The sequence below is a fragment of the Brassica napus genome, chromosome C7, assembly GCF_020379485.1.
Source record: "Brassica napus cultivar Da-Ae chromosome C7, Da-Ae, whole genome shotgun sequence".
Classification (NCBI taxonomy): Eukaryota; Viridiplantae; Streptophyta; class Magnoliopsida; order Brassicales; family Brassicaceae; genus Brassica; species Brassica napus.
The window spans coordinates 13,743,572-13,757,955 of NC_063450.1; the positions used below are offsets into that span (position 1 = coordinate 13,743,572).

The 14,384-nt window shown below is 33.7% G+C and overlaps 1 long non-coding RNA gene across 3 annotated transcripts; it reads left to right on the forward strand.

Moving 5' to 3' along the window:
• The first annotated feature begins 5,684 nt into the window (after positions 1-5,684).
• LOC111213980 lies at positions 5,685-7,237 on the forward strand. Of its 3 annotated transcripts, none has more exons than XR_002663498.2 (4): positions 5,685-5,819; positions 6,120-6,300; positions 6,427-6,605; positions 6,870-7,237. It is a non-coding gene; the product is annotated as an uncharacterized LOC111213980 (long non-coding RNA). The 3 variants fall into 3 exon arrangements; XR_002663500.2 differs by having other exon boundaries at positions 5,691-5,819; positions 6,127-6,300; XR_002663499.2 differs by having other exon boundaries at positions 5,716-6,025.
• Positions 7,238-14,384: the final 7,147 nt, after the last annotated feature.

The window sequence follows — 14,384 nt, forward strand, 5'->3', positions numbered from 1 at the left end:
GCTACAAATGAATCTTACTTGCTTATTTAAAAGAGTTCATCCTCAGCTCAATCACTCTAACTGCAAAGATTCTAAGCGAATGAGAAGGTTCACTTCCATCTTTCACAATTCAAACTCCAACGGCCTCTGCCACGTCAGATCGACAATTACATATTCATATTCAAACTTACATGCTCAAATTGAACTCAAAATTTTATCGGGTTCTCAACATTATTATTTGAACCAAATTTAAAACCAAAAAAACTAAACCCAAACCAAAATCATATTCAATAAATAACCGAACTATCACCATATTTCTTAAACCGAAAACAAAAACCCACAACTGAACCAGATCCAACAAAGAAAAGAATACAATATGAATGTGAACCAAAATTTATAAAATAACAGCAAATCTTAAAAACTTTAATATGAAAAATAAATTATAGATATAAATATAAATAATCTCGCGTTTTGTTCATGTATGACAATCTTGGATGTCTAGACAAAAGAGTATATTATGTTTGTCTAAAAATTACTTATCCATATTCATATTGAAAGACTTGAATTGAACTCAAAATTTTATTGTGTTTCTAACATTGTTGTTTGAATAAAACCAAAACTCAAATTTATAAATAACCAAATTATTACTATATTTCTTGAACCAATCAAAAACAAAAATCCACAACCGAACCAGAACCAATAAATCAAAAATATAATCTTGACGTTAATCAAAGTATATAAAATATTTTTAAATCTTAAAACTTTAATTTAAAATCATGAAAGTATAGATATAAATATAAATAATCTCGCACAACCGCGCGGATCAGAATCTAGTTGTTCTTAAATATAATCCTTAACTCAAGTATAAAAAAAAGTATATTTAAAATTTTAACTAATCTTCTCTATTAAAAGAGAAATACAATTTGAATTTAACGGTGATATAATGTGGGATATTACAACTAATGACACTCATTTTAAACTAAACCTAGACCTTTCATTAAGGACTCTTTTGTCATCTGCAATATTAGCAACAAAATGACATTTATCTTATATATTAAAACAGAAGTCACAGCCTTGATTCATGTGTGATTTTTTTTAAAATGGACCTAATGGACATATTCCTAAAAAGTCATCTTACATTTAATCTCTAATCTTATCATTTAAATTTTGGGTCTACCATAAATTTTTATTGGGCTATCAATAATTGGATTTAAACAATAGATGATCCATTGGATTTATAGATAGTATAAATTAAATAGATATAATTTAATGTTGTAATACTATAGCTCCATATGTTAATTATTTAAATATTTATCAATGTTAACTTTTAAAATTATAAATATTTTTTTAAATGACAAAAATCATATTATCTAACAATGATTAATTTTTACTACCTTAAACCAATGAAAACAAATTAACTATATAGTTTATTTTAAAAATTAAACAAAAACTAAATGTTTAATTATTTACTCGATAATATAAATCTAGGAAGCGAAAAATTTAATTTTTTAAAAACTGTCTAAATTTGTGAAATGTTACAATATTTTTGAATATGACAATAAAATAATATTTTACTAATCTATATATATATATATATATATAGTTACGATTTTAATAATAAAATAATAATCCGAAAATATATATATAGAAGAAGATACAAATACATGTGAAAGTTTGAAATAATCTATTCAATGAAAAAATATACCGTATACTTATTATGTTTTAAAAATTGATAGAAACATATATATTATAATATATACCAATTTAGAATTGAAAACAAAATGTTTATGTAAAAATAAATGAAAACAAAATCCGCGCGGTTGCGCGGATCGAGATCTAGTTATGATCAATATGTTTGCATTTAAACTTGTATAGTTCTATATTATTACATTAACTAACAGATTTCACAACTAAATAGCCGGTTCAAAATAGTTGGGTTTTAACCAGTCCCATGATTATTAGGATATTTTAAATTTATGCGCATGATACACAACTCTATTTAATTTACATGAGAACTTTATGAGTCAAACAATCTGATCTATATTGAATTGTCACTATCATATGCACTTGATGACATAAACTGTAATCATCCCAAAAGTATGCTATATATGCGATACATGTCGTATTTCAGTTTGATAATTGCGTCATGTATGCAATTTTCTGATTAATGTTTATATATAGTTTTGTGATGGTGGATTTTATAATTTTATATCGGTTAGTGCTTTCAAGCTTCTAACAATTTTGTAATAGCCGATATACAGTATGTTTACCTTAGGTTGCAAACCATAATAAACCGGTGTAGTAACCTGTTTTCAGTAACAAAAATAAAATCTCGCAGATATATATTTGCTTAATAACAATAAAAGATTTCTAATTACCCAAAATTATCGCTAACAAAAAAAAAAAAAATTATCGCTAACAACATATAAATTTCATAAATTTTAATGGACATGTTTTTTTTTTTTTGATAATCCAGGGTTCTCCGCTTCGCGGGTCATTCCCTGGGCCCGGTCAGGCAGCGGGCCGGCTTCACCCGGGAGGGTATGTCCTGAGCCCGAAGGCCCAGTACCCGCTTTTGATGACATGGAAGAGCAGTTCGCCTCCGACTGGCGTCGAACCCGGAAGCATGACAATTGGCCCCCAAGGCCCTAACCATTAGAGCCGACTCATCCCGTCAAAAGAAATTGATTTCATTTGGTGTACACAGGGATTCGAACCCGGGTTCCTTGAATTTTAATGGACATGTTGATAGCCTATTATGGACATGTTGATGAAGATGGTCTTTTGCGTCCATCTTCCTGCCTCGGCGGCTATCAAATCGATGACCTCTTAGAGTTGGAGAAATTAACTATCTTTTCTTTACAATTGAAGCTTTATATTTATAGTAGAAGTCCTGTATTTCTCTTAGGATTAATAAATACTCAATGTACCTTAGATAATAGCATATTTCTTTCTTTTTTTTCTTGAAGATAGCCACATATATTAAAATCCTTTCTTATTTTAGTAGATTTAGGAAGATTCATTATTATCTAAATGGAATATTTTCGCTAAAAAAATATTTAATTTATCTTTAAACATGAAGAATCGCTTGACCTGAAAGCCGGAAGAATGATGCAGTAGATTGGCATACTGCTCTTTACCAATGGGACTACTCCTGTATTATTTTATTTCCAACATATACTATTCAAGTTCTGAAGCGGATCAAAATACCGAGTCTGAGACGGTTACCGAGAATGAATACTGATGTGCCTTTAGGAAACCAAAATTAAGCACTGTCTACGTACAATCAGAGTTCCAAATGGTGTACGGAAACACTTAGCATACCTTATATCTTCAGCTTGTAAACGAGAAATGGCAAACGTTTCATATGACTTGTGACGAATGAAGCTTACATGAAACGAACCAACATTTCTAAAAGAGCACAAAATAACAAGTTTGACCGTGCAATTGACTCATTACGAACACTGGCTGGTCATCAATATGAACTCGTTATATTGGGGAACAGTGGCTGTATTTCAAAGTAGAGGGACACATACACATTTTATCTTAGAATACTGGATAACAATGATCGAATTAAATAAGAAAACTAAAACTTTTGTTCCGCTTTATGATTTTTATTTTGTCTCATTTTAATTCATTTTAAGATTGAACAAGAAGTATTTATTTCTTTGAGTTTTTTACTCATTAAATAATATTTTTATTTTATTAAATTACTTTTCATTTTTTTTTGTTAAAAATACACAAATAAGCATTTTACCAAATGCTTGAAGATGATGAAGTAGAACATGGAATTATTCATTTTGGAGAACCATTCATGGATCCTTAATTACTCTGTGAGTATATATAAAGGATACAAATGAATATGGATCCAGAACGTAATTGAAGATATGTAATATGAACTAATTCATGGTTATAAAGAACAATGTAACGATTAAAATATGTCTATGTATATACATTAAACTATCCGAAAAGTTTAAGCAAGATTATCAGTTGAAGTAGACTGGTGACATATTCAGGAAAGTGTTGCAATCTTTCTTAACAAATGTATTCAAAATGCAACTTAGAGCTATTTTGAGAAAATATTTGGTCATTCACAAGAAGCTAAAATCAGAAAACTCTATGAAGTGTTGAAGAGGAGGTTGATTTGCTTAGTCCTGTCCAAACCAAACGAGCTCACACAACTTCATCTAATATTACAATCCAAACAAATTATTGATCAACTTTAAAAGATCTATTGGTGCAATCGATGGACACATGTTCATGCCACTATTTTGAGAAAAGATATAGAAAAGGATTGGAACAATAAAAGTAACATGAGTATAAATATTTTAGCTATATGCTATATGGACATGTTGTTTTCTGGGGATAATTTATTCGTGGAGTCATTACTTATACTTTTGAACATCATGTCGGCCTTCAATTTTTTTCTAGAAGAATTTCGGCTTCAAGGTCGTATTCATTCATGCATCCGGATAAAATGAAAAACTTAGACTAAAGAAAGATATTTCCATATTTCAAAATATGGAAGGATCTAACCTAATTTTTGACCAAGGACAACTAATTAAAAGGGGACCCAAACTCTAGAATAAGGTATCTACTATTCAAGACTTCGATTATAGAATTAGGTGGCTAGAACTAGGGTTTATTATCCAATATGTTGTAGTCCCTACTCTCTTCATCAATAGTAAACTACTTTTGATCCTTGTTTCTATGTATTACTAGTCACTTGTTGTTTCCGTAGTGCCATAAAGAACTATGCACAAATTTACCCTAACAGTTCGACGCTAGAAAAGGGTAACTAGAGCTACTAGCGATAATGAAAAGTGAGCATAACGAGCAACCTTCAGCCATCATGGGTGAAACGGAGTTGCGAGCCCATCTCGCGGATATGTACGACAGATTAGTGAGATGCACACAGCTCGGAAAAGCAAAGCCTCAATGAGTACTCACCTCGGAGGTCCAAGCTTTGAAAGGTAGGATAGAATAACGCTCCAAGTATTTAGAGAAAAGTGCAGGAAAGATATCACAGCTCGAAGCCGAAAACCTAGTTCTTCTAGAGGAATACTCAGCTCTCAACACAATAAGTAAGAAGCAGCACAGACGCGTTCAATCTATGCAACCCCTAGAAACTTCAGCTAAGGGAGGTAATATGATTCAATGGGCTCCACCACTGAATGGAGAGATGACGAATGTGACTGACACCCTTGCGATAAACCAAGTGAACCCGATAAAAATGATGACGACAATGACAAGGATACGGATGTGGAGATGCGGAAGCAGCCGTGGCGAAAAAATTGGCAGAAATGGCCTATCTTGAAAAGGTTTTCTCCGAGAAATTAGAAGCAGTGTAGTCATTGATAGAGAGGCTTCCGGGTATCGTTCACCCAATCAGTCAAGTGCCACATTTAACTAGACTTCACCTTATTTATTTTTTATTCCTTCTCCAAATTCAATTATAGTGTGCTGTTTAACTTTTATAGATTTTTACAAGCTCTTGTGATATATACATATATATACACCCACGCACACACACATATATTATATATATATATATATATATATATCTCCATATCTATATATATAAAGTAATGTTTCCTCTCTCCTGGTGATGCCACGTCATTAAGGTGATGAAGGAGAAAGTGACACGTGTTCACCTTCTTTAAAATGTTGCGTTTTATTAAAACTGTCTTGATTTATATGGGTTTTGTCTTTATCTGGGCCGAATTACGAACAGAAGGCAAGCCCGTTTATTCCATCTCTTCTTCCTGACACACGAATTTAGGGTTAGCCGTCGCTGCGAAGGTCTGATTCTGTGAGCCATCAATGGCGGTTCTGAAAAGGTATGTAGTTCGTCGTTTCGTCTGCAAATTTCGAGTCGGTGACTGTTCATATCATGTCCGTTTTCATCCTTCTCATCCCAACCGTTACAAATCGAATTGATTCAACCCCATTACCCAAAGCTTTACTCTTCATGCACATTATAATCACGATCTCGCATCCAGTGCATCTAATCCTTCATCTAGGCGGTGATTCTCACCTATAAAAAGTTTAGGCCTCATCCCTTGATCATCATATTCTCTTTTTTTATTTCATTCTTTTGGAGATAGTTTCGCTAATGTCTACAGTTTGCTCACTTTCAGACATCAGCTCACTGCAGGTTCCATGTTCTCTGTTAGCGGATTTGATGTCATTCTCTTTCTTCTTCTGTTTGGAGAGGAGAATCTGAAGATTCAAATGAAAGGTGTTAAAGCTTTGGAGACTCCAGGAGCAAGCAAAGACCTCCATCGGCTCGAGAGGCATCTCCAATGGCTGTTAAACTAGGTCTGTTTTGCATGTCGAACCATGGCTCTTTCCATTTTAGACAGAGAATGAATGAAATGAGAGAGAATGTCACTTACAATAACATGAACACATCAGGTTTCATGCTCTCTTAATCTGTCTGTGCAGGTCGTTTATTCCTCAATGCCACATCATGACACACTTCCCACATTAAAGACACAAAAATGCAGGCTCCATAGAGAAGAGAGTGGTTCCTCTGCCACATCTTCCAAGTATGGTGGTGTTAAGAAAATTGAATCCGTCACACAATCTGAACTTAATAGCAACGATCTCAATTCACCCCTCAGGTAAGTTCACCGAATAAGGATCACTATAATTACATGACCAAATACATGTGTTGGTTGCGTTGTCTCTCCTTTTCATGTTGGGCTCAATTAACTTATTTAAAAAGTCTCTTATTTAACAATAACAAAATAAGAGATTTGTTGTTACTTGCTTTCTGCATTAGCTCATTATCTAAGCTTCACATTAGAAAAGTTATAGTAATTGTGGAGTTTCTGATGGTATGGATGGAGTTGTAATTGTAAAACTTTCTGTGGTCCCAAATACAGTGATGAAACGCAGTGTTCGGACCGCACAAACGGGCATCTGATTATGTTCCAGTTATTGAAGGACGTCCAGCCAGCACAGAAGCAGAGCCTACACATACTGATTCAGTCATAACCTCTACCGAGACTCCCATTGATGATGAAAAGACACCAGTTCAAAGAAAGCTAGCAAACACTGATAACTCCAACTGTGGAGACTTGGAACTCGCAAAACACAATCGAGTTCCATTTTTTTGTTTCAAAGCTCTATTTTTCCTTCAATAATGTTGTAGTCCACATACTTTAATTAGCAGCAAGAGGTTGTTATTTAATCTTTATTTGGTTATTTGTTATGAGCATTACTTAATTTGAATTATAAATATTTTTAAATAGGTCCATCTGAATATGGGCGTCGGCACTAACTAAACCTAACAAAATAATCTCCATTTTTTTGGTACATGGCCTCATTTAGGTTCTGTATATTTAAGGTTTTGTGATGTGTATCGCATTAGCTTAGTGGGCTAATGTTTATGCTTATTGCAATATTTATGCTTATTGAAATTTAGTCCATAATTGGTTATCGAATTTAAATTTAAGAGAAAACGATAAAAAATTGAGAAACAAAGAATTTAATACATAATCAAAACATATATTTAGAAAAACAGTAAGAGAAACTTGCCAAGTTGATTGGTAAAGCCTCAGAAATTTCATCTACACATTACTTCCTCAAGCTGAAGCTGAAAGGACTCATGTGCAGATGGTTTAAAGCTCACGCCTAGCACTGATTTATGGTTTCTCATAGTTTTTTTCCTAATTTGTTGATTCTTTCATAAGTTTCAGTTAGCAAACTCCTTATAGTAATTGTACATAACATTCCTTCCAAGATGATAAAAAAAAACAGTAAGAGAACCAACAAACATGTAAGCCAAATAAAATTTTTCTTTTACCAAAAATAAATAATATAATTTAAAAATACATAACTTTAAAAAATATATAGTGAAATTTAATAAAAATAAATATATAGTGATATCTCATAAAATAGTGTCATAAATCATTAATGATATTTTCAACAATTTTGATCCGACCAATATAAACGGAAAAATGTTGATCAGACTTTTTTTTTTTGTTTTAATCACAAAAATCAAGTTAAGTGAACTTAATAAGATATTATTACAAAAACAAAATAAAAATCTTAGATAATCATTATTTTTTCACAAAATAATAGTTAGAAAACAAAATAAAATAAGATAAAAAACAATAAATACAAGAGTAAAAATGTATAAGTTTGTTTTTATTGTATAAACAAATTATATATTATTATATCTAACTAAATGTAGACTAGCATTACAGCCATTTAACATTGTCTTCACGAGTCTGTACTAAAAAGAATATTTGGAAGTTCAAACTATCAACAAACTTTCATGTCATGGATAACAAGTGCAACCTTTGCTTCTATTCCAAGCAAGTTAAGAAATTCATAACCATCCTTTGATATGATGTTACCGATCCGACCTTAAAATGCAACAACATCATCAATGCTTCATGCATTCTACATGTTGTATCGAACATATTAGTCACAAATTAATATATAGATTGATTGCTATATTTGATGTCTGAGAACCAAATTAATCGTCCAAGTCAATATTCTAAAAACTACAAAAGTGAAAATGTATGAATAACACAATAGATCGGTGTAAACAACACTAATCGATTAAAATTATTACTTCGCCAACTAAATGAACATACAAAAAAAAATTTGTATCGTAAAAAAAAATACATCACATCCTGCGCGTAGCGCGGGCCGGCCCTAGTCTTTATATATAAAGAAGGGTTTGAATCCCTCCTACAGTGTCCAGCTAGGATGCCATGTTATCAATTAAGGCACTGCTGTTGCGACACCTGTCCTGATTCACAAAACGCAGTGCGTCATTTAGTTTGTCTCCCGTACGGGCTTCTTTTATTTTCGGCCTGTTCAAAAAAATGGGCTTTGATTCATACTAAGTAGAGAAAGGAGGGTTTGACACGTGTCAAAACTCTCATACGCATTTTGCTTCTTTCTTTTTAGTTCTTGACGGGTTTATTGGGCTACTATTTTATAATAATTAAAATGTTGATTATCCAGCCCAATAGAAAGAGTGAAGCCGACATTCTTTTCTAGGGTTTCTTGCCTGCCGCAAAATCCGGGGAGACTTAACCGCTAATGGAGCTTCTGAGATTCCCATAGAGACGATCCTTCGTCCGTAATCGGTGCATCTATGACTGCTCACGATGTCGATTCTTCTCCTCACAAACGTTACAAGCCGCATTGATTTAACGTCATTTAGGAGATCTTAACTCTTGCGACCCACTGCAACCACGACCACTCAATCAATGATTCTTATCCTTCTTCCAATCGGTGTATCTACTACACCTATAAAAAGGTAAGGCCTCATCCTTGAGAATCATCTTCACAGTTTCAGTACCATTCATTCTGTTCATGTCTTCTCTGCCGTGATTCATAAAGGAAAATTGCCGGCCAGCTGGAATATGCTTTGACAGAGTACATATCTCACTCCTCCACCGTATAAGAGCATAACGGCCTCTCCGGGTCTGTTTTTTCCCTAAGAGGAAGTATATCAGCAAGTGCAGAAGAGAAGGAAAGCAGAGGCATGATGGGTAATACGATCGAGTAAGAGCTACGTCACCGTTGAAGATCTGAAGAGAATTCTCATAGACGCAGCTTCAGCGGCGGAAGGAAATCACTTGGTCGCTGAGGAGGGAGGCCATCACTTGGCGGTGGTGGTGGTCGGCGTTGGTTTGTGTAACGGGTGCGTGGACCTCATGTCAAGTTCTCCAATGACACCGAGCGGCTTCAGTTTATCAGCATCATAGTAAAAAGGTCGTCTTGGTGCTCATATCAAACGTGTCATTGGACTCTTATATGAGGTTTTGGGTTCTTTCTTGATAATTTTATATCATTCATATATGTGAAGTTGATTTTTTTTTGGTTTTTGCAGACAAGGCAAACCTTTACACCAGAGCAAATAAACCAAAACTGTTATGTTATTATGCTTGCCAACAAGGCTGTTTTTGATAGTTTGAGGAACAATGCCAAAGTGTACTATATGAGAGGAGGTTCTCTTACAAGGTATGAACTTTACCTTTGATCAAAGTTGCTTTCTCTTTCTAACTTCAATAAATATACCCTAAGTCCCTAACGACTTCAAACCTCAGGTCGAGGTTGATGATGAGTTCAAATCTATGCTCCAAGACATAGACATCCCGAGTAACCTGCTTGACGTGGAGAAGGAGCTGCTTAAGATTTGTCTGTAGCCACTGATGAACACTTCGCAGAGGAGAGATGCTGCACAGATTCAATGTGAGCAGAATAACCAACAGCAAAGAGCTGATAATGTTTGCTTGTGCAGTCACTTCATAAGTTCAAGTACTTAGAGATCAGAGATGGGACCATGGAAGCAAAAGAAAATGCACAAGTGACACTCTTTACACTTTCGCTACCCGAGGAGAACAAGATCATAATAGGCGGTGCCATACTTGCCTAACTGGAGCTTCTCGAGAATGGGTCCCCAAAAGGGAAGAAAGATGCAGTGACAGCATTGTTTGATCTATTGATCAGGGAAACATAGTTAGAGCGATTAAAGCTAATATAGCTGCTGCATTGGTAAAGATGCCAATGACAGATTTCCGAAATTAGTGATTGAGATTATTAAAGATGTTTTGTGATTGTTAGAAAGTTTCTTCAAGCCCGAAAGCGATGTGTCATATTAGTCTTATGGTTGTTTTGTGGTTTTTGTTTTTCTATGCCACAAAAAGTTAAATCTTACATATTGTACCATCTTCAACGAACCTTAAACCCCCATATAGTTAGCTTGAGTTGCAAGAAATATAAAATTCATGAAGGGTAGCAGATAGTCGTTGAGTTCGTTGCAATGAACCTTGGGAATCCAAATAGCTTCTATTTCATATCAAAATGCCTTCACTTTATTTTTGTTCTCTACAAATTGTAATTATTCACCCAAAATGGTAACAACTATTCATATTTACTCTATTTCTAATTTTTAACAACATCAATAGCATATGGTACCACAAACTTAACTTCAAATATATAACATATTATAAAATATACGAAAAATTATTAAAATTATTTATACGTCTATAATTTTATATATGTGACTTTAGTTATTACATACTGCATACCAGGAATTAGTGGCTGATCAAGGTTTTTAAATGCTTTTATTTAAATATTGAATCTAATTGCCAAACATAAGTAACATACCCAATCTTTTGATTCTTCTATTTTTGAGTAAAAAATCAAATATAGAAAATATAATCAATCTTCTCATGTAATTTTTTTATAACAGTAGCTAAATCTATGTTCAAATATGCTACCTTGGTAAAGCTAAATCTCATCCTCTCTCAACACCCAATTTATTCATCTATAACTTTCGACATCGCCTATCAAAATAACTTAAATGGTCCAAATGTTCAATGCATAAATTTTTAAGCAAATATAACTGGTGAATATGTGAATATACAAACTTTCTAAGATTTAGTTTAATGTAATAAGCTAAAAATAAGTTTATATGAATCCCACTCAATAATTTTTTATATTTATTTGTGTCCATCTACGGTCTTGTACATTCGAGGGCGCAAATGAAAAAGATATGTTATTGTTTATGTACATACAAACAAATTTTCTTTTGTTAATCATGTTAAGTCATACAAACATATTATTATCTTATAAATTTTAAAAATTGAAGAACATTATAAATAATTTATGTATCTTTTTAATAAATATATTAATATGTATATCATATTTATAATCAACATTTGTATAATAGCTAAAAAATTGGGGGCCAAAAAAATGAAAAAATGGGTACCCTAGACCATTGCTTCAGTTAGCTCAGTCCAAACACGTCCATGTCTATACGAGCCATTCCGTTTACATTTTCAAATAATACTTGAATAATTTAAATTATTTGCTACACAAAAAATATACACATATTATATTTCTCGATAAATAATAATTCATCACATACATTATAAAATTCCTAAACTATATAAATATGTGACTCTCAAAAGTGTTGCCCCTGTTCAAATAACAACTTCTTCATTTTAAACAAATTGCAACATTATCAAACCACCAGTACTAAATATAAAATCACTACACCAATGAAAAACCACTTCAAATAGAGCTGTCTTATATAATAATTTTAAGTGTTATCTTTTCTTTTTCTTTTTTTAACGTCGAACGGCCATTCTATTACTCAAGCTTAAGGTGGTCTGGGTAACCACACCGGAATAGAACAACCAATGAAAAGTAACTCCCTACGAAAGGTCCTAGCAGTCTTAGCCACAAAAAAATCATAAAACTGGTTGCGCACTTGTGGCACATAGGTGATTTTGAAGTCCGGGAAGCAAATCTGCAGCGTCTCTATCTTCTCCAATTCTGTCGCGAAGCTTGGCCACTTATGGGGTTCCTTTATCATTGCAATCAGCTCCTTGCAGTCTGTTCCAAAGCTCTGGCATGGCGAGTGTTGAAGCATATTCTCCATCGCCCATCGCAGTGCTTCTACCTCCGAATGCAATGTTGATTCACATCGAGTGAAATTCCGTGTTCCCATAAGTTGTGTGTTCTCCCCGCTATCCATCCAGATCCATCTGCATCCACTAAAGCGATCAGAAGCTGTCCAAGATCCATTTAACATGCAAATATTACTCAAGCTTAAGACTTTGCTTTCCTCAATATTGCTGGCCTGTACTACTGGTGGTATCATCTCGTTTGCATTAAACCATACTTGACATTCACTTTCTGCGTATCGAACTAGTTCCAACGGGTCTCTGTCTATTCCCCTGAAAATTTTATCATTACGAGCCTTCCAAATATACCATATTATCCAGGGATAAGGATCCATGTCTTGGTCTGGTTCTAAGATTTCATTCTTCCTCCAGAGATAGTCCATGTTTGTGTAGGCGCTTGCCCCTGGAAATATACCTTGGCTTGTAGGAGTTGCTGACCATACTTGGAGTGCTGGAGGGCATTCAAATATTGCATGTGTTACCGATTCTTCTAATCCTCCACACCTTGGGAAATAATTATCGCACCTCATATTCCGCCTTACTAGATTCCTCGTTACTGCCACCTGACCCGTTATCAATTGCCATATAAGATGGCACATCTTCCTTGGCGCTTTCATCTTTCAAGCAAAGGCTTAAAGTTTAGTGATACTTGGTTCCAGTATTTCTTTTTCCTCTTCTGACTTCAACAGATTTTGAGCAACCCAGTATCCAGATTTAAATTTTTATTGGCCATTCTTCGTGTAGTTCCAGCAGAAAGTATCACAATGATGAGTAGAGCTTATGGCCATACTACTTATGAGTGGTATGTCATCGGGTGGACATAATCCTCTAGTATCCCTACGTCCCATTCCTTCAATTCCTGGTTAATGAGGTCACTAACTCGCATATTCGGGTGCATCACAGGTGCTACAGGTGTAGCTGGTCTAGCAGGTATCGTTGGAATCCACAGATCCTCCCACACCTTGACTTCATAACCAGAATGAATCTTCTGTCTAATCCCCAGAAGCAAAAGCTTCCTTGCGGCGTAAATGCTTGTCCACACATATGATGTACTACTTGCAGAGATTGTTCCTAATGGCGAGGTCATCCTATAGTATCTGCCCCTCAAGACTCAGGCAACCAGTGAATCAGGGTACTGAACCAATCCCCATAATTGCTTTGCCAAAAGTGCTAGATTACTTCTTTTGGTAGACAAACCTTTTCCCATTTCACCCAGTGTATTCCTCTTTTTGGTGGAATCGAACTCCTCCAAAACTGTGCAATGGCACTATCAAGGTTTTCGCAAATCTCCAATGGGAGCAGAAACGTCGTAAGTGTTATCTTAACAAAAGATTATCACACATTTAACATATATTCTGCGCACAGTGCGGACCGACCCTAATATATATATATATGTACTTGACCAAAAAAATATTAGATAGATATCTTAAATTTGAAAATGTCAAGTTAATAACATCTTAAATGAGATATTTCTTTCAATAAAGTTGTTCTAACTATTTTTAGAAAGTTTAAAGAGAAAATTGGCAAAATATGACACTTTCAACTTAGGTTTGTCCCAATAGGACTTTGTGAAAAATATTTGTCCCACTAGAATTTTAATTATAGTTAATACGATTATACTCGTAGATTAATTGAAATTTAATTTAATTAAAAAATATAATAATTGTTAATTGGTTTATTAATACAATTTTGAAAGTAAAAAAATTTAAAATAGAAAAAACACGGTAAACCTTTAAATTTTCCACTCCCTTTTCTCGTCTTCTCTGTCGAAAGTTTCCTGTTGTTTTCAATGGCAATTTATTTTTCTTTTTCACACACTAGGGATTAACTATATTAATTTTCAAATGTTAATTATCTAATTATTCTTATTGTTTTATAGCAAATGGTAATACTAAAATATATTTTAATATATTATTTACTTATTATTTATTTTATTTAACATTTTTCAGATAGATAGTT